Source organism: Saimiri boliviensis, chromosome 3, assembly GCF_048565385.1.
Source record: "Saimiri boliviensis isolate mSaiBol1 chromosome 3, mSaiBol1.pri, whole genome shotgun sequence".
In the NCBI taxonomy this organism is placed as follows: Eukaryota; Metazoa; Chordata; class Mammalia; order Primates; family Cebidae; genus Saimiri; species Saimiri boliviensis.
The window spans coordinates 161,387,022-161,407,720 of record NC_133451.1 but is presented as its reverse complement, the minus strand read 5'-3'; the positions used below and the strand labels follow the sequence as shown (position 1 = coordinate 161,407,720).

General features: G+C 37.2%; 1 long non-coding RNA gene across 1 annotated transcript in view; it reads right to left on the bottom strand.

The window, feature by feature from the left end:
• The window catches only part of LOC141583938 (uncharacterized), a 72,212-nt gene extending 53,137 nt beyond the window's left edge, over positions 1 to 19,075 (bottom strand). The window contains exons 1-2 of the long non-coding RNA XR_012516768.1: positions 18,283 to 19,075; positions 17,092 to 17,242 (exon numbers count right to left, since the gene is read on the bottom strand). This is a non-coding gene — a long non-coding RNA (uncharacterized LOC141583938). The remainder of the gene's footprint in view (positions 1 to 17,091; positions 17,243 to 18,282) is intronic.
• Positions 19,076 to 20,699: the final 1,624 nt, after the last annotated feature.

Below are 20,699 nucleotides of genomic sequence, written 5' to 3'. Positions count from 1 at the left end.
GTATGGCATGCCGATTAACTGCTAGACCTTGCTTTGGAGATTGCTTATGCTGCAATGTCAATATTCATAAGTTTATAGGTTCCCTAAAGATCCTTCCCTATATTTTGCACTTTCCTATTGCACATTTTGGGAGCTGAAGTTTTCTCTTCAACTGATTCCATATGTTTTATTATAGTCATTCTTTTTTCTTTACAATGTTATTATGGACTAACAATTTTTAAGTATAAAAATATTTTATCTGTTAGGCATTTGGGGTGGAAGGGAAAGTAGGGTTCAGCATTCATTTCTCCATCTTGATCCAATCTCTACAATCTTGTTTAGTTTACACTATTAGTACACTAATTTTATTCATTGTCTTTAACAGATTGTACTAAGATAAATTTTAGATCCACCCAAATCAAAATAACACAAATTATGAATTAGTAGTTTAAATGAATAAAGTTTTACTGCTGATAAATGAACCTTTGTCTATACAACACCAAACAAACCTGTCAGCTCAAGGGAAGAACAAAATCAGTTGAACCGATTTTAAGAGAGGATGCTGTGATTTTAAAGAGTTGCAATAGTGCCATGTAGACAGAGTCTGGGTTGCATTTGACCTATGAAGTAATTCAAGCAATTAGAAATTATGTGATGTTCTCTAGATAACACAGCCAAGTAGCCATTTGGTCAGGAATAGCCCCCAATGAGTACTTGCCCTCTGCAAATCCTTTTGGATTTATTTTTCAGCTCATTCAATCGATTTATGACTTTGTGAGGAGAGCCAAGAAAATGCATCATGCACCACCCTGTGAACTAAGGAACATTTCGTTCACGTACCCTCTAGCTCTTGCACTAACAAGCAATAGTAACACCATACACAAATTATCTGCAATTGCATTAATTCTCCTTAATATATAACATGTGGTCAGGAAATGTGACCCTTCCAAAGCTGTGTTTCGTGCTTATTAAACTCTTCTTTAAGAACATGTTGTAAATAATCAATGACAATCTGCTTTGCATCCACCAGCCCCAAAGAAAAATAGAATGCTACAAATGTAGAATACCATCTTACCCAGAAGGGCCTCTTCATTCTTAAACTATTACACAAAAAAGAGTTCTTACTATTTGTGATCATATCTTCAGTTTTGATGCTAGAGGTTAAGAAACTATTTGAAAAATAATGTTTCTGATCTGGTGTAGTGGACATCTGTGGTTTCAACATCTGTGCTGGAGGCAGAATCTCAGCATGGACACAAAGGTAATATTCTCAGAGTCAATTAGATGCATCAGGATTTTTGATGAAAAGAAGCAATTTCTTCAATAACAAAGGCTGTTATTCTTCTTTCAAGTAACAGCATGGAAGCAATTCTTTTCACAGAGAAGCTGGCCATATTGCTGTCATACTCACAAAATCTATTATTATCCAGTATCTGAAGAAGAGAGCTGCTTCCCCACCAAATAGTAAAACAATATATGGATTTCTTCTACAAAGGTTTCCAAATTAGAAATGATTTCTTCAGAGGAAATATAGGAAGAATTTTGGAAAGCAAGGGAACACATTTCAGATAAATGAGACAGATCTTTACCACATGGGAGGAATCTTGTGGCACTAATAGCATCAAGCTTGTTTGTTGTAGAGGGAGTTTGCTGCCACCCAGCAAGAAAGCAAAGCCAGGGGAAATTATCAGCATGTTGTTTTGTGGGCATTTTTTTTTATTTTAATGCTCCTATATTGGAACTTTAATCAAGTCTTATAGCCCAATTTTCTCATTTGTATCCCTGTGCAGCAATAGAAAACATGTGTGAACTAAACCTCTTTTTTGTATATATCAGCAGTATAAGTTTGCACAGACACATGCTCCTACTTGAAATAACTTTCCATTTGTGAATGAACAAAACCACTCTGATTGGAATCTTATTTATTTTAAGTGCTAAATTTAGTGGAAAGGGACCACATCTAATTGAATGGTAAACTACATCCTCTCTACAGACACAAGAGATAAATGTGAACCAGGTCTCCTGCACCTGAGTTACCCGTTCAATAAGTTAAGTAACCTTGTAAGTTCAGTTCTATAGAGATATTTTCTATCAGATCAACAAGAAAAATACCAAGCTTTAGAAGTAGCTTGGTATTTTACATATATCTTCATAAATGTCAATCAACATGTACAGCTATCTAGCTTATCCATTGGCTAGGATAGAAAGAGAAACTATATCAATAAATAATATTCAACATTCAGGTTTCCAGAAATTCTAACTTCAAATTTTGCTTTTTATTTGACATCTCCTAATATTGCCTCGTGGAAAATGAAGTAGTGGGACATTACTTTGCCTTCTTGAACACACCCATCTCTAGTCCATCACTTTTCTGTTCATTCAAATTGTTTCTTCACAAGAAAGCTTCCTTTGAAGTTTGTATTTCTTCCAACACATGAACAAGTGAAACCTAATGGCATGGCTTCTGGGCCTACAAAGGCTTACAGTTGATAACTTGTACTTTCCAGAGTCTTAGAATATTCTCAATTAAAATCAAAGAACCACAATAATCTATGGAAAATAACCTTCACTGACTTTATATATATATATAAAGTGTCTTAAGCATTGGGGAGAATAAAATAAAAACTTACCCATGGATTTGGCATCAAAATATAAATCTTATACGCATATATATATATATATATATATATGAGAATATTGGACAATGTTGGCATCAAAATATAAATCATATATATATGTATATATGTATATATAATATAAGCATTGGGGAGAATAAAATGAAAACTTACCCATGGATTTGGCATCAAAATATAAATCTTATATATATATATATATATATATATATATATATATATATATGGGTAAGTTTTCATTTTATTCTCCCCAATGCTTAAGACAGTTAATAGTCCATTCTTAGCAATATTTTATTGATTAATAAAGACTCTTGCTACTGCTGTGACAACTCCTAGATAGGAGGAAATCCAGTGCTTAGGAGTTTCAGGACAAATCCTGTAATTGGCACCTTCATATTCTTAAATTTATCCAAAGATAACAATCAAATTTAAATGAATATAAAAAATTAACAAATAAACATATCAAATACCAAATGCATAAATAATATTGACAGCTTATTTTTTGAAAGAGCTGTATATGATGGGAGGTAAAGTCACCACCATTTTGTCAGTTAGGGTTAAAAAGAATGGAATTTAAGAATCAATCTAATTTTAAAATGATGTACAGAAGAATACTGAGACCAAAGACCAAGAAAAAAAAGAATAAAAGAAATCAGAATAGGGAGCTTATAAAAAATCCTGGCCTTTAGGTGAGTTTTTCTACAAATTGGCTAAATTCACTCTAGTGTCTGAACACCACTTGGCAGACACTGCAGCTTTCTTCTCAATTTTTAAAATACTCCAGATTAACAACAGATTTTAATACTCTGTTAAGGACAATGTTTTTGCTGTGTATTTTGTCATTACTATTATGTACCAAATTCTATCAGCAAATGCAAGAAAAAGAGGGTGACTTTCATTCTAACGACATATATGCTACTGATTATTTGAAATTACTGGCTTCTGGATATGATGCTTCCAGGGTCATTCTTTATACATTATTCACAGTGAAAAGAAGCAGCTAGATTTGGCTCTATGTCCGCCTTATACTCTGGTGTCTATGTATTCTTATCTAAAAGTTACGTTTACATTATTGATTAATCAAATTTTTTACTGCCGATTACATACTACAGGACTTCATCTTAAAAATGTAAAATACTAACGTTGCTTCCCAAGACAAAGCGTAGCAGCATAGTGGTGGAGATCAGATGAGTCCTCAGGGCATGGAATGCTGACAGAGCTAGCAATTATAAAGCTGGCTATGAGGGTGCCTTTGTCAGATGCACATGTTTTCCAGGCCAAGAGAAATATAATGCAAGAGATTTGCAAACTCCTTCACTATGCATACATCTCAAAGCACAGGGACCCAAGTGGCCAGAAAAATAAACTGAAACAAGGCTATACTCTGGGACATTACTAGAGTTCTTTAATTCCAAGATCTAAAAAGGAAATTTCATCAATTAGATAGCAAAATCCATGCTCAGAAAACTTGAAGTAGGTCATGGTGATTTTCACTGCAGTCCAGCTTTACTCCATAGCGTATGGACAGAACAGAGAAAGGACATTTACCTGTTGAAAATATGTTTGTCTCTCCAACAAGAAAGCAAGCTTGGAAAAGCACCAAGGTTTTATTCTTCAATGAATATAAACACAATTATGTCCACACTTTGCCTCTGTGTTTGCCAGCTGATGAAGGTTTTGAAAAACTTACCCTTGAGCTCTGATTAGCAAAGCAGAAAAAATAAAACTCAATCTTATATTAAGTCCTAGATTCAAAATTAGGAAAACACCAGGGATAATCACCTCATGACTGCTCACAGAGTCCTTCAAGTTCCAGAAGAAAGAGTAGACCACACAAAACTCCTTTCTGTTTTTATTTAGTAAGTCAGAAGGTTATTTCTTGAGTATCGAAATGTAGGAGAGTATCTCTCTAGAACTCTCTCTCTTCCTCTCCTACTCTGCCATTGAGAAAGTATCAACCTTATCGCACATCTCAGTAAAAATGGAAAGCCTGACAAAGCAACTGACCCATGATAGCTACCTCTATATTAACATAGAAACATACATACTTTCCAAATGCCCCAAAAGATGACTTGCCTACAAAATCACCAGGGAAGCTTTCTCCTAAAAGATTCTCTGTCTTCTCTGTTGATTATGCCCAACTACACATCAAATTCATCTCTACCATTTTCCCATTTTTGTTTTCTCCTTTCTGTTTTCTCTATTGCAAACATAGATGACTCTCCTGATCTCAACAAACTAGTGGGAAATCTTCCTGAACATTCTTTCCATTCTTGGTACCTCCTCCTTTTCAGTCTAATCCTCCCTGTTGCTGGATTTGCACTCTATGGTCCAGCTCTGGTCACTTTATTATCCTGCTCACAACCCTTCCAAAGTTCCCCCATGCTTTCAAAATAAAGTCCAATCACTATTTTTTTGTTTTGTTTTGTTTTGTTTTCATTTTTGTTTTTGCTTTTGCTTTTTTTTTTTTTTTTTTTTTTTTTTTTTTTTGAGATGGAGTCTCATTCTGTCACCCAGGATAGAGTGCAGTGGCACTACCTTGGCTCACTGCAACTGCCACCTCCTGAGTTCCAGCAATTCTCCTGGCTTAGCCTCCTCAGTAGCTGGGACTACAGGCATGTGCTACCATATCCACCTAATGTTTGTATTTTTAGTAGAGACAGGGTTTCACATGTTGGCCAGACTGGTCTCAAACTCCTAACCTCAAATGATCCACCCACCTTGGCCTCCCAAAGTACTAAAATTATGGGCATGAGCCATGTGTCCAGCCACAGTTCAATCACTTTTGCTTGTCACTGAAAGTGTCCATAATCTGGAGCACTACTTTTCCAAGCTTCCTCGTTTTTCCCATACTCAACATTCCAATCACCCTGGCATGTACACATATGAGCATGCATCATTTTTTCATACAATTTCACCACAGTGGTGGGGCAACAGGATGAATCATCCACTGAGTCTTACAGATTTTTGTTTAGAAATGTTCTTGGCAAAAGACAAACATATGGACATGCTGACCTTCAAGGAGGTAGAAAAGGGCACAGTTGTCAGATGCACAATAAAAAGAGAATTAAAGTACTGGTGAGCATCCCAAATACTCACCACACACTAAAATAATCAGACATTACATGAAACTGTTTATGCTAAATAGTTAGACATAAATCTTATAAAATACTTTCAAGATTCATATACATATACTATTAAAAATTCCCAAGATACATTTTTAAAAGCCTAAATAAATGAAAAGACTTGTGCTCATTCATTGGAAGATTCAATATTGTTAACAGATCAATCCTATTCACTTTTTCTATAAGTTTACCACATTCCCCCCAAAATTGCAATATTTATTTTGTGGAAATTTGTGAGCTGATTCCAAAACGTTTATAGAACAGTAAAGGAACTAGTATAGCCAAAACTATTTTCAAAAAGACTATCAAAATTGGCAGGCCCATACTACCTGATTTTAATATTTATATAAAGCTACAGAAATCAAAGTTGGTATAGTTTGGCTGTGTCCCCATACAAATCTCATCTTGAATTGTAGTTTTCATAATCCCCACACACTGGGGGAGAGGCCCAGTGAGGGGTAATTAAATCGGGTGTAGTTATCCTCATGCTGTTCGCATGATAGTGAGTGAGTTCTCATGAGATCTGCTGGTCTTATAAGGGGCTTTCTTCTTCCTTCACACATACTTTTCCTTGCTGTCACCACGTGAAGAAGGAATGTGTGCTTCCCCTTTCACCATGATTGTAAGGTTCCTGAGACCACCCCAGCCATGCTGAACTGGGAGTCAATTAAATCTCTTTCATTTATAAATTGCCCAGTCTCAGGCAGTGCTTTATAGCAGCCTGAAAATAGATTAATACGGTAAATTGGCACCACAGAGAGTGGGGTGCTACTGTAAAGATACTAAAAAATGTGGAACTGACTTTGGAACTGGAAAACAGGCAGAGGTTAGAACAGTTTAGAGTGCTCAGAAGAAGACAGGAAAACGTAGGAAAGTTTGGAACATCCTAGAGACTTGAATGGCTTTGGCCAAAATGTTAATAGTGATATGAACAATGAAGTCCAGGATGAGGTGGTCTCAGATGAAGAGATGAAGATGAGGAACTTGTTGGGAACTGGAATAAAGGTGATTCTTGCTGTGGTTTAGCAAAGAGACTAATGGATTTTTGCCTCTGCCCTAGAGATCTGTGGAACTTTGAACTTGAGAGAGATGATTTAGGGTATCTGGTGGAAGAAATTTCTAAGTGACAATGTGTTCAAAAGAAAGCAAAGCATAAAATTTTGGAAAATTTGCAGACTGACAATATGATAGCAAAGAAAATCTCATTTTCTGGGGAGAAATTCAAGTCTGCTGCAGAAATTTGCGTAAGTAATGAGGAGCCCAATGGGGACAATGTTTCCAGGGCATGTCAGAGACCTTCACAGCAGCCCCTCCCATCACAAGCCCTGAGACCAAGGAGGGAAAAATAGTTTTGGATCAGGCCTAGGACTCCCCACTCTATGCAACCTGAGGACATAGTGTCCTTAGCCCCAGCTGCTTCAGTTCCAGCCATGGCTAAAAGGAACCAAGGTACAGCTCAGGCTATTGCTTCAGATGGTGCAAGCCCCAGGCCTTGGTGTTGGGGCTGTGAGTGCACAGAAGTCAAGGATTGAGGCTTTGGAATCTCCACCTAGATTTTAGGAGATGTATGGAAATGCCTGATTGTCCGGGCAGAAGTCTGCTGCAGAGGTGGAGCCATCATTGAGAACCTCTGCTAGGGAAGGGCAGAAGGGAAATGTGGGATTGGAGCCCACACACAGAGTCCCCACTGGGGCACTTCCTAGTAAACCTGAGAAAAGAAGGTCATCTTTCTCCAGATCACAGACTGGCAGATCCACCAACAGCTTGCACTATATGCCTGGAAAAACCACAGACACTCAACTCCAGCCCATGAAAGCAGTGGAAGGAGAGCTATACCCTGCAAAGCCACAGGGATGGAACATCCCATGCCTGTGGGAGCCCACCTTCTGCATCAGTGTGACCTGAATGTGAGCCATGGAGTTGACGAAAATTATTTTGAAACTTTAAGATTTAATGACTGCCCTATTGAATTTCAGACTTCCACGGGGCCCATATCCACTTTGTTTTGGCCAATTTCTCCCATTTGGAAAGGTACCCAATGCCCGTACCTCCATTGTATCTATCAAGAAATAACTAACTTGCTTTTGACTTTACAGGCTCATAGGCAGAAGGGACTTGCGTCTTCTTAGATGAGACTTTGGACTTGGACTTTTGAGCTAATGCTGGAATGTGGGGACTGGTGGAAGGGAATGACTGTGTTTGAAAATGTGAAGATATGAGACTTGGGAGGGTCCAGGGTCAGAATTATATGATTTGGCTGTGTCCCCACCCAAATCTCATCTTGAATTGTAGTTTCCATAATTCTCAAATGTTGTAGGAAGGACCCAGTGGAAGGTAATTGAATCACGGGGGTGGTTAGCCTCATGCTGCTCTCATGATAGTGAGTTCTCATGAGATATAATTTTATAAGGGGTTCACCCTCCTTCACTCATACTTCTCCTTGCCCCAGTATAAAGAAGTACATGTTTGCTTCTACTTCTGCCATGATGGTGAGTTTCCTGAGGCCTCCCTAGCCATGCTGAACTGTGAATCAATTAAACTTATTTTCTTTATAAATTACTCACTTAGGGGCAGTTCTTCATAGCAGCATGAGAAAAGACTAAAAAAAATAGACATATAGATCAAAATAGAATGAAGCAGCCAGGCAGTGGCTTAAGCCTATAATCTCCACACTTTGGAAGGCCATAGCAGGCTGATTGCTTCAGTCCAGGAGTTAAACACCAACCTGGACAATATGGCAAATCCCATCTCTATCAAAAAATTAGCTAAGCATATTGGTACACACCTTTAGTCCCAGTTACCTGGTAGAATGAGGTGGCAGGGTCACCTGAGCTGGGAAGGTGGAGGCTGCAGTGAGCCATGATCATGCCACTGCACTCAAGCCTGGGCAACAGAGTAAGACCCTGTCTCAAGAAAAAAAAAAAGAAAATTCTATACATAGACACACACAGATATGACCATTTTATTTTAGACAAATGATGCCAAGATAATTCAATAAAGAAGGGATACTCTTTCTACAAATACTGCTGGAGTAATTAGATATTTATATGCCAAAGGAGGGGAAAAAAAAAACACCATGATACTTACTTCCCATCCTATAAAAATTTGACTCCAAATGAACTCATAAGCCTAATGTTAAGAGCTCAAGTCAGCTTTAAGTGAACTGTAAAAGAAAAAAGTACTAAATCAGACCTCCCAAAAGTCCTAAATGTATGCTCCAAAGGCGTTAAAAACTAAGATATAAACAAGGGTGGAAAAATATTGTAATTCATATATCTGATAAAAAAATTTGAGGCCGGGCGCGGTGGCTCAAGCCTGTAATCCCAGCACTTTGGGAGGCTGAGGCGGGTGGATCACAAGGTCAAGAGATCAAGACCATCCTGGTCAACATGGTGAATCCCCGTCCCTACTAAAAATACAAAAAATTAGCTGGGCATGGTGGCACGTGCCTGTAATCCCAGCTACTCAGGAGGCTGAGTCAGGAGAATTGCCTGAGCCCAGGAGGCGGAGGTTGCAGTGAGCCGAGATCGCGCCATTGTACTCCAACCTGGGTAACAAGAGGGAAACTCTGTCTCAAAAAAAAAATTTTTTTTTGAATGTAAAATCTATAAAAATCCTCTTACGACTTACTACTACAAAAAATATAAATGAGCAAATGATTTGAACCAAGAATTCACTAAAGTAGATAATATAGAATAAAAGGAAGCACATTAGAAAAGACGCACACTGCTTCTCTAAGCAGGACCCTGATCCTCTTTTTGTAGGGTAGGTCCTCCCAGCCATGTCCTCCCAGCTGAGGCCTCTGGTCACCCCTGCCTGTGTTCTCCCTGGGACAGAGTGCCTGAGGGGTAGGGCAGGCCACCATATAGGCTGTTCCGGCTTCTCAGCCAATCTAGACTGTGGGCCTTGGGGAACCCAAACCAACTGGGGGCTGAAGGGATCTTCAACACAACCCAGCTGCTCGACCAAAAAGCAGCTGTGCTTCTTTAAGCAGGTTCCTGATCCCATTCATCTTGATGGGTAAGACCTCCCAACCAGGGTTTCCAGCCACCTCCTACAGGTATGTTCAGGCCAGCAGTAAGTCAGTAATCCCCTGAGGTGGAGCTTCCAGAGAAAGGGGCAGGCTGTCATCTTTGGTTTTTTGCAGCTTCTCTGGTGATACCTCCAAATACAGGAAACCCGAGGCAACTAGGGTCTAGAGCAGACCCTCGGTAAACTGCAACAGGCCTACGGAAGAGTGGCCAGACTATTAAAAAGAAAACAGACAGAAAATTATAACAACACAAAACACAAAAAGCCCATCCAAAGGTCAGTAACCTCAAAGATTAAAGGTAGATAAGCCCACAAAGATAAAGAATTAACACAAAAATGGTGAAAACTAAAAAAGCCAGAGTGCCCCTTTTCCTCTAAATGACTGCAACACCTCTTCAGCAAGGGCTCAGAACTAGGCTGAGGCTGGGATGGATGAAATGACAGAAGTGGCTCCAGAAGGCAGATAATAATAAAATTCACTGAGCATGTTGTAAACCAATTCAAAGAAGTTAAGAATTATGATAAAACAACATAGATGCTGATGGCCAAAATAGCCAGTTCAGGGAGGAACACAACCAACCTGTGAGAGCTGAAAAACACATCAGAATTTCACAATGCAATCATAAGTATTAATAGCAGAACAGATTAAACAGAGAAAAGAATCTCAGAGCTTGAAGACTATCTTTCTGCAATAAGACAGGCAGACAAGAGTAGAGAAAACAGAATGAAAGGGAATGAACAAAACCTCTGAGAAATATGAGGCTATGCAAAGAGACTGAATCTGTGGTTGATTAGGATATCTGAAACAAAGACTATGAAAACAAGTTGGAAAACTCTTCAGGTTATCATCCCAAGTACTTCCCCAACCCAGTAAGACAGGCCAACATTTAAATTCAGGAAATCCAGAGAACCCCAGTAAGATACTCTAAGAGAAGATGAAGTCCAAGACACATAGTTAGCAGATTCTCCAAAATCAAAATGAAAAAAACCAAAAATGTTAAAAGCAACCAGAGTGAAAGGCCAGATCACCTACAAAGGGAAGCCCATCGGATTAACAGTGGATCGCTCAGTTGAAATTCTACAAGCTAGAAGAGATTGGGGGCCAATATTCACGATTCTTAAACAGAAGAATTTCTAAACCAAAATTTCATACCCGGTCAAACGAAGCTTCATAATCAAAGGAGAATCAAAATGCTTTTCAAACAAGCAAATGCTGAGGAAATTTGTTACTATGAGATCTGCCTTGCAAGAACTTCTAATCACTAAATATGGAAATGAAAGACTATCATCATCACTACAAAAGACATTAAAAAAAATGGCCACTACAAAAACAGTGTGCACCCAAAAAATACACAGACCAGTGACACTATGAAGAAACCACATAAACAAATCTGCAAATAATCAGCTAGCATGATAATGACAGGATCATAGCCACACATAATAATACTAATCTTAAATGTAAATATGATAAATGCCCCCAATTAAAAGACACATTAGTATGCTGTCTTTAAGAAATGCATCTCACATGTAAAGACACACATAGGGTCAAAATAAAGGGCTGGAGAAAAATCTACTAAGCAAATGGACAACAGAAATAAGCAAGAGTTACAATTCTAGTTTCTGAAAAGACAGACTTTAAACCAACAAAGATCAAAAAAGGCAAATAAGAGGATTATATAGGGTAAAGTCATCAATTCAACAAGAAGAGTGAACTGTCCTAAATATATATGCACCCAGTACAGGAGCACCCACATTCATGAAGCAAGTGCTTAGAGATCTTCAAGGAAATGTTGACTCCCACACAATAAAGGGAGAGTTTAACACTTCACTGACAACATTAGACAGATCATCAAGAAAGAAAATTGTAGGGCTGAAGGCCTACAGGGTCATGGGGTGTGCTTTAGGCTGTGCTGAGATGCAGGATCCGAGAAATAAAAAGACAGGACACAGAAGTACAAGGAAAATGCAGCTGGGTTCGAGGGCCATGCTACCTATGATCAGAGTCAGGTGAGGCCCGGAATGTCCAGAAGCGTGAGTATTTATTGTGTATAGGTTAGAGGATAGGGCAGTGAGTGAAATCATCTTTAAGGATTGTGATAGGGTTGTGAGCAATAAAACAAGGGGTCCACCCCCATTAGGTCACCTAGGCTAGGAGGTGGACAGTGCGCAGCAAAGGGCCCATTCCCATCAAGGCAAGGGCCATGTGCAGTAAGGGGTCCACCCCCATTAGGTCACTGAGGCTTGAAGGTGGGTCGTGCACAGTGAAGAGGGTGCAGTGTGCAATACTTCTATGTATGGGCAAACTACTTCTAAGAAGATTTATGGGGGGATGCTTTAAGTCACATAGTAGTGACAGAGCTGTCAGGGTTACCACCACCTTCTGGCAGCTTCCAATGAGACCTATGAGAAGATGCTTTTCGAGCAGCACAGTAGCAAGAGCTGATAAAGTTCACAATGACCAAGGTGGATTGCCTGTCTGAGGGCAGCCTTCCACAAGAACTGAAGCAAGGTCCTACAACTCCTTTATCAGGAGGAGTGGCTCTCGCCCCAAGCCTGCCATACAGCGGGTATCTTTACAATACTCAATGCTGCCACCTGGGCCATAGATTCTTGTCCTGGTATAACTGTTTTTCCCTTAAATCATGCTCTGTACTGTGTCTGCTCTAGGCATTCCTCCGATTATAAGCTGCTTATTCCTTAATTCATGCTCTGTACTGTGTCCACTCTAGGCATTCCTCTGATTATGAACTAAGATATATATATATATATGAAAATATTCTTTAGGCACTCATACTACCAACTATTATATGATTATATATAGAGGATTATATAAAGGGATTCTTCAAGCCCTAATTCTATAAACTACTATATGATTATATAAAGGATTATATAAAAGGAAATAGCTGAGTAGTAACACTATAAAGTGGGATATTCTTCAAGCCCTAACTGTCCCAGGGTTCTGCTTAGCTCTCATTCCTCGGTGCCTATACCCACAGAAAATCAACAAAGACATTCAGGACGTGAACTCAGCTCTAGATCAAGTAGACCTCATAGATGTCTATGAACTCTCCATTCAAGAAAACAATATACATTCTTCTCTTCGCCACATGGCACTTACTCTAAAATTGATAGCATAATCAGAAATAAAACACTCCTCAGCAAACACAAAATAAATAAACTCATAACAGTCTCATACCACAACACAATCAAATTAGAACTCAAGATTAAGAAATTTGCTCAAAACTGTACAACTACATGGAAGCTGAAGAATCTGCTCCTGAGTGACTCTTGAGTAAAAAATAAAACTAAGGCAGAAATCAAGAAGTTCTTTGAAACTAATGAGAACAAAGATACAATATACCAGAAATTCTGGGAAACAGCTACGGCAATGTTAAGAAGGCCATGTACAGGCACCATCTCAAGTTAACAAACTAACATCACAACTAAAATAACAGAGAACCGACAGCAAAGGAATCCCAAAGCTAGCAGAAGGCAAGAAATAACCAAGATGAGAGCTGAACCGAGGGATTTAGAGAACCAAAAAGCCCTTCAAAAAAAGTCAACAAATCCAGGAGCTGGTTATTTGAAACAACAACAACAATAAAATAGGCCACTGGTTAGACTAATCAAAATGAAAAGAGAAAAGATTTAAAAAAACACAATAAAAAAATTGAAAGGGGGATATTACCACTAACCCAATAGAAATGCAAACAACCTTCAGAAAATACTATAAACACCTCTATGCACATGAAATGAATAAAGTCCTGGACACATACACTCCCAAGACTAATTCAGGAAAAAATTGAATCCCTGAATAGACCAATAATGAGTTCTGAATTTGAGGCAGTAATAAATAGCTTACCAACCAAAAAAATCCTAGGACCAGACTGATTCACAGCTGAATTCTACCAGAGGTACAAAGAAAAGCTGATATCATTCCTACTGAAACTATTCCAAAAAATTGAAAAGGAGGAAGTCCTCCCTAACTCATTCTATGAGGCCAGCATCATCCTGATACCATAACTTAGTAGAGATACAGCAAAAAAAGAAAAATTCAGGCCAATATTCTTGATGAACATTGATGCAAAAATCCTCAACAAAATAATGGCAAGCTGAATCTAGCGGCACATCATATAGCGTATCCACCACGATCAAGTAGACTTCATCCCTGGTTGTAAGGTTTGTTTAACATATGCAAAACAATAGATACGATTTATAACATAAACAAATCTAAAGAAAATAACAACATGATGATCTCAATAGATGCTTCCCTTCATGTTAAAAACTCTCAATAAATTCAATATCTAAGAATCATACCTCAAAATAACAAACATATGTGACAAACCCAAAGCCACTATTATACTGAATGGGCAAAAGTTAGTACCATTTCCTTTGAAAACTGGTATGAGACAAGGATGCCCTCTTTCACCACTAGTATTCAACATAGTATTGGAAGTTCTTACCAGGGCAATCAGAAAAGATAAAAAAATTAAGTGTATTTAAATAGGAAGAAAGGAAGTCAAACCACCTTTGTTTGCAGAAGACATGATCCTATATTTAGAAAACACTACTGTCTCAGCCCAAAAGCTTCTTAAGCTGGTAAGCAACTTTAGCAAAGTCTTAGGATACAAAATCAATGTGCAAAAATCACTAGCATTCCTACACACAAACAACAAGTAGGCCAAGTGCCAAATCATGAATGAACTACCACTCAAAATTGCTACAAAGAGAATAAAATACCTAGGAATTACCTATAAAATACCAGCTCACAAGGGAAGTGAAAGATCTCTACAAGGAGAACTACAAACCACTGCTCAAAGAAATCAAACAAGACACAAACAAATGGAGAAACATTTCATGCTCATGAATAGGAAGAGTCAGTATTGTGAAAAAGGCCACACACTGCCCAAAGTAATTTACAGATTCAGTACTATTCCCATTAAACTACCATTGACATTCTTCACAGAATTAGAAAAAACTATTTTAAAATTCATATGAAACCAAAAATGATCCCAAATATCCAAGACAATCCTAAGCAGAAAGAACAAAGCTGGAGGCATCACACTACCTGACTTCACACTATACTGCAAGGCTATAGTAACCAAAATAGCATGGTACTGGTACAGGAACAGACACATAGAACGATAGAACAGAATAGAGTACCCGAAATTAAGACTGCACACCTACAACCATCTGATTTTTGACAAACCTGACAAAAACAAGAAATGAGGAAAGGATTATCCATTCAATAAATGATGCTGGGAAAACTAGCTAGCTATATGCAAAAAATTGAAACTGGACCCCCTCCTTACACCTTTTACAAAAATCTACTCAAGATGGATTAAAGACTTAAATGTAAAACCCAAAAACAATAAAAACCCTAGAAGGAAACCTAGGCAATACCATTCAGGACATAGGCACAGGCAAAGATTTTTTAACAAACGTGCCAAAAGCTATTTTTTAACAAACGTGCCAAAAGCAAAAATTGACAAACGAGATTTAATTAAATGAAAGAGCTTCTGCACAGCAAAATAAACTATCATCAGAATGAAAAATCAATCTACTGAATGGGAATCAATTTTTGCAATTTATCCATCTGACAAGGTTCTAATATCCAGCCTCTATAAGTAACTTAAACAAATTTACAAGACAAAACAAACAACCCATTAGAAAAAAATGGGCAAAGGACATGAACAGATACTGCTCAAAATAAGACATGCAGCCAACACATATGAAGAAACTAAATGCCACTGAACATTAGAGAAATACAAATCAAAACCACAATGAAATACCATCTTAAACCTGTCAGAATGGCTATTATTGAAAAGTCAAAACAGAACAGATGCAGGTAAAGTTGTGGAAAAAAAAAGGAATGCTTTTGTACTGTTGGTGGGAGTATATATTAACTCACCCATTGTGGAAGGTAGTGTGGTAATTCCTGAAAGATCCAGAGGTAGAAATACCACTTGACCAAACAATCCCATTACTAGATATATAGCCAAAGGAATATAAATCATTCTATTATAAAGATACATGCGCACATATGCTAATTGCAGCACTATTCACAATAGTAAAAACATGGAATCAAAAACATTGATATCCATCACTGACAGACTGGATAAAGAAAATGTGCTACATATATGCCATAGAATACTATGCAGCCATAAAAATGAATGGGATCATGTCCTTTGCAGGGACACAGATGGAACTAGAGGCCATTATCCTCAGCAAACTAATGCAGAAGAGAAAACCAAATACTTAAAAGTGGGAGCTGAAAAATGAGAACACATAAACACAAGAGGGGAATAATACACACTGAGGCCTGATGAGAATCAGTGGGGGACAAGCAAGAGTATCGGGAAGAATAGCTCATGGATACTGGGCTTAATACATAGGTGATGTGGTGATCTGTGCAGGAAACGACCATGAAACATGTTTACCCATGTAACAAACCTGCATATCCTGCACATGTACCACTAAAGTTAAATAAAAAGAAAGTGAAAAACCAAGACCCTCAACATAATTAGTCTTTAGAGACATGCTAATTGAAAACACAAGGAGACATCACTGCCTTTCTACTACAATAGCTTTTTTAAAAAATCTGACAATACCAACCTCTGGTGTGGATGTGGAGCAACAGCATTACATTTCTGGTTATAGTGCAAAATGGTACAGCCACTTCAGGAAACGATTTGACAGTTTCATATTAATTGCAATATATACTTACCATATGACTCAACCATCCTGCTCTTAGATATTTAACCAAAGTAAATATAAATATATGTCCACACAAATACCCATATATAATTGCTCAGAATCAACAAAAATTAGTCACAACCTACTGGCCCATACCTGGTGAATGGGTACACAAACTATGGTATATCCATATAATGAAATACTACTAGGCAATAAAAAGGGGGAAAAAACTAATTGTTTTATGAATCCAGTTTATAGCATTCACAAAAAGGCAAAACATTAAGACCAGACATCAGATTAGTAGCTTCCAGAGAATGGCAGAGAGGTGGAGACTGTCACAAAGATCAGAAGTGATATTTGACAGATGATAGGAATGGTCTGTAAACTTGACTGAAATGGTAATGACATGATGGTGTACATTTGTAAAAACTTATCAAATTGCACACTTAACAGAGGTAAGTTTTATAATATGTAATTTATACCTCAACAAAGCTGACTTTAAGATATATAGAAGTCTTAAAAATCCAAAGAGCAAGGAATAATTCATTGTTAAATCTTAACTTCACCATTTCTTCCACAATTGGAGATTTTCACCTTAGAGCAAAATACTTAACTCTTTTGCCTACCTATTGGAGAAAATTCTGTAATGAGTTTCTTCATAATGATTAGCATCCATTTCTTGTCCTCCCCCTTGAAAACAGACTGGTTAATTTCATAAAAACGGGCCATTTCCTTTTCTATGCAATTCTGCTTGCCCTCTTAAAATCTTGACAGAAGCTGCAAGAGAGAAAAGGACATCTTTATAAAAACTCTCTTCCTCCAGTTTTTTCAGAAATAAGGTGTACCCAATCCAAAGTTGCATTGTTTCTCATACTGCATTTTCTTTATCCATACTTACTCTTTGATTTACTAGTTTATTATAGTAACTTTTCTGTAGAGTGGGACCTATCTAATATTTTCAGGGTATGAAAACAGATGATGGGAATTTTAAGGGCACTTTCAAATCTTGTATTATGTTACTAAGAATATAAACAATGCACTCAAAGACAGTCACCAAAAGTGTTCTCCACTGATGAAATCTGAGTTTCATGTTATTGCCCATAATTATTTATTTGTAAAATAAATGAGCAACTTACATTCACTCCATCCTATTCTAATAACCTCCCTTATTGGTTTATGTTTAGACTTTTCTATGCCTCATTATGTTAAAGGAAAATTACGCTTGTATTCTTATAAAACGTGTTCTACTGGTTCATAAGGCAAGAATAATAATTCACATTTTTTAATGTTTATGTGTTAGACAAGCATTGTTCCAAGTACTTTAATTAAACCTTCATAAAAATCTATGAGGCAGATTTTATTATCTTTGTTTTAGAAATTAGGGCATGGAAACACAGAAACACAGAGAAGTTAGGCCATTTGCCCAAGATCACACAGCTGTTAAACAGAGGAGTCAGAATTTGAACGTAAACAGTTATGGCTCCTGAAACACCATCTATAACTTTAATTCAGTATTGTTTCTCAAAGAGAAAGCTGTTAATTAAACAAGAACACATTTGTTTAAAAACAAATACTTCATGAATACATACAATGTCTTGAATGCCTTTCTAGGGACTGGGAAAATAATAGTGTAATGTTAAATGAACACATCTTTCAACTCACCAATTTCTCAATAAAAATTTTAAGTAACAGAGAAATAAAAGTATGTTTTCAGTATAGATATACCAACAACTAGTGTATTAGTCTATTTTTGAGTTGCCTTGAAGGAATATCTGAGGCTGGGTAATTCAGAAAGAAAAGAGGTTTAATTGGCTTACAGTTCTGCAGGCTTTACAGGAAGTGTTATACTGGGAACTGCTTCTGGTGAGGCCTCAGGAAGCTTACAATCATGCTGTAAGGTGAAGAAGGAGCAGGCACATCACACTGCAAGAGCAAGAGAGGTGGGGAGGTGCCGCATATTTTTAAACAACCAGACTCATGAGAACTCACTCACTATCACAAAGGTAATATCAAGACACTCATGAGGATAAGGGATCTGCCCCGTGACACAAACACCTCCCACCATCTCCAACACTGGGGATTACATTTCAATATGATATTTGGAGGGGCAAACTAAATCAACTAGTCTGTGTCTTGAATTAAATCACTTTATTTACTTCACTGCTTACTGAGGCAATTTGGGCATATGAAGAAATTATAATAAACTGGAAAATTAAGATTAAAATATGGACATAATTAGCAGTTTTTAATGTGCCAAATACCGTATTACTGAACACAGAATTAATGGGGTCAGAAACTTCAGGTTTATTATCTAGGGTTTATTATCTATGAAATGGGAAGGTTGCATCAGAAAGTTATTTAAGGACAATTTGTTTTATCCCCTGATATTAGACTTAAAGCCTATATGGATTGCAAACTTCTCATAATTCATAGAAAATTTTTTAGTTTTCAGTATCCTCTCTGTATTTCCAAGTCCACATAAATTATGGAGGTGTAAAAGAAACTATGAATTCAGCTAATTTTATATTATTTTCTTCTATCAATTGTTATTTTTATCATGATTGGTTCACTCTTTAAGAGGAGGCCATTTCAGTACAATTTTTGAAGTTTTAAGTCAGATTTCCAAACATAGAAAGATTGAATTATTCTCTTAAACTAGTAAAAGTAATTTGAAAGAAGAAAGGAATGGAGAGAAAAAGGGATAAAGAGAGAGAAAAAGTGAAAGGAAGAAACTCAGAGCTACCGCTAATTTTTTATTTGTTTGGCTTTTATTTTTATTGGGGGTGGTGAGGAGGCGGGTTCAAACAGAAGGACAAGATACTTCCTTCTAAAGCTTTCCACATGATGAAGTTAATGATCATTTCTTCTCTTCAGACATGGCTGGCTCCTTCCTAGGAAGTGCCAACATCTGTTGAGAGAGAGAACATCTGTTAGGCAAGTGGAGATATTGGGAGATAAGCTGCTTACTCAGACAATTTGGGCATGATGAAGAAATCATAATAAACTGAACTGGAAAATTAAAATATGGACATAATTAGCAGTTTTTAATGTGCCAAATACTGTATTGCTGAACACGTAATTAATGGAGTCAGAACCTGCCAGTGATTGTCAGCAACTACAGCTCATAGTAGCTCAACCATCTATTCAGAAGCATTTACTAGGTGGTGGGTCACAGGTTTACTCAAGGTAAATGCTTACAAGTGAGAGCACACACTAAAATTTTGTCAGCTTGTATAAATTCCATGCACAGTCCCCTATAACCCAGGCCACTGTGTGCAGAACATGAGGATTTTATATTACCTTGTTTCAACATATGGTGCAACTACTTTAAATTCATGTAAATGCATGCACATGTGTGTGTGTGTGTGTGTGTGTGTGTGTGTACTGTAAGTGCAAAGACAGTAATGGTGAGGAACACATACTTATTTGGATCTTTATCATTTTTTTAAAAAATTTCACACACATGATCATCCCTGTTTCCAACAATCCTGTGAGACAGATTGAACAAACAATTCTCTCCACTTTAAAATTGAGGAAACAATCTCCAAGTCGTTAAATGGTTTGAGCCAGGCTATACAGGACTTATATAAAATAAATTCAGACGTTTAATTCCATATAATGCTTTGAATAAACTCATTAAAATATGAAATGGGTATCCTAAAATTCAAGTTTTGACACTGAATCATACATTAGAAGCATAATCCAAAATATTCCCCAACCACACACACTCACTCCTCTCTCTCTCTCTCTCTTTCTCTCTCTTATTTAAAGCCTACAACTCTTAACTTCAGTTTCTAGAAAACTTTAAGTTAGAGTTTAGAATTTTGATCTTTCTATTATGCCAACACTATAATTTTCTTCTTTCAATCAGCTATAAGAGAGAGAAATTTAAATTGGCATATATTCTTCTTTTCAAATAGTTTATGTGGTTTTCAAGTTTCAGATTTAAAAAGATGCATTTTCTTAAAATACTAATAATTTCATATTTTTATGTTGATAAAAGAAGTTTATATATAAAAGGGATTGAGTAAATACCAAGAGAACAGACTCTAAGGCTGATTAAAGCTAAAAGTCTAGGTTTTCAATTCTACGAAACTGTTCTCATTCTTTCCAGCAAAAAGCCTAAAATACAGAGAAGTACAAACATTACCAGAAAAATATTTACTTTTTTCCAAGGTGGTACCAATGTCAGTACGGAAGAGCAGGCTAACTGGCCCAGCCTTATGTATTGCTT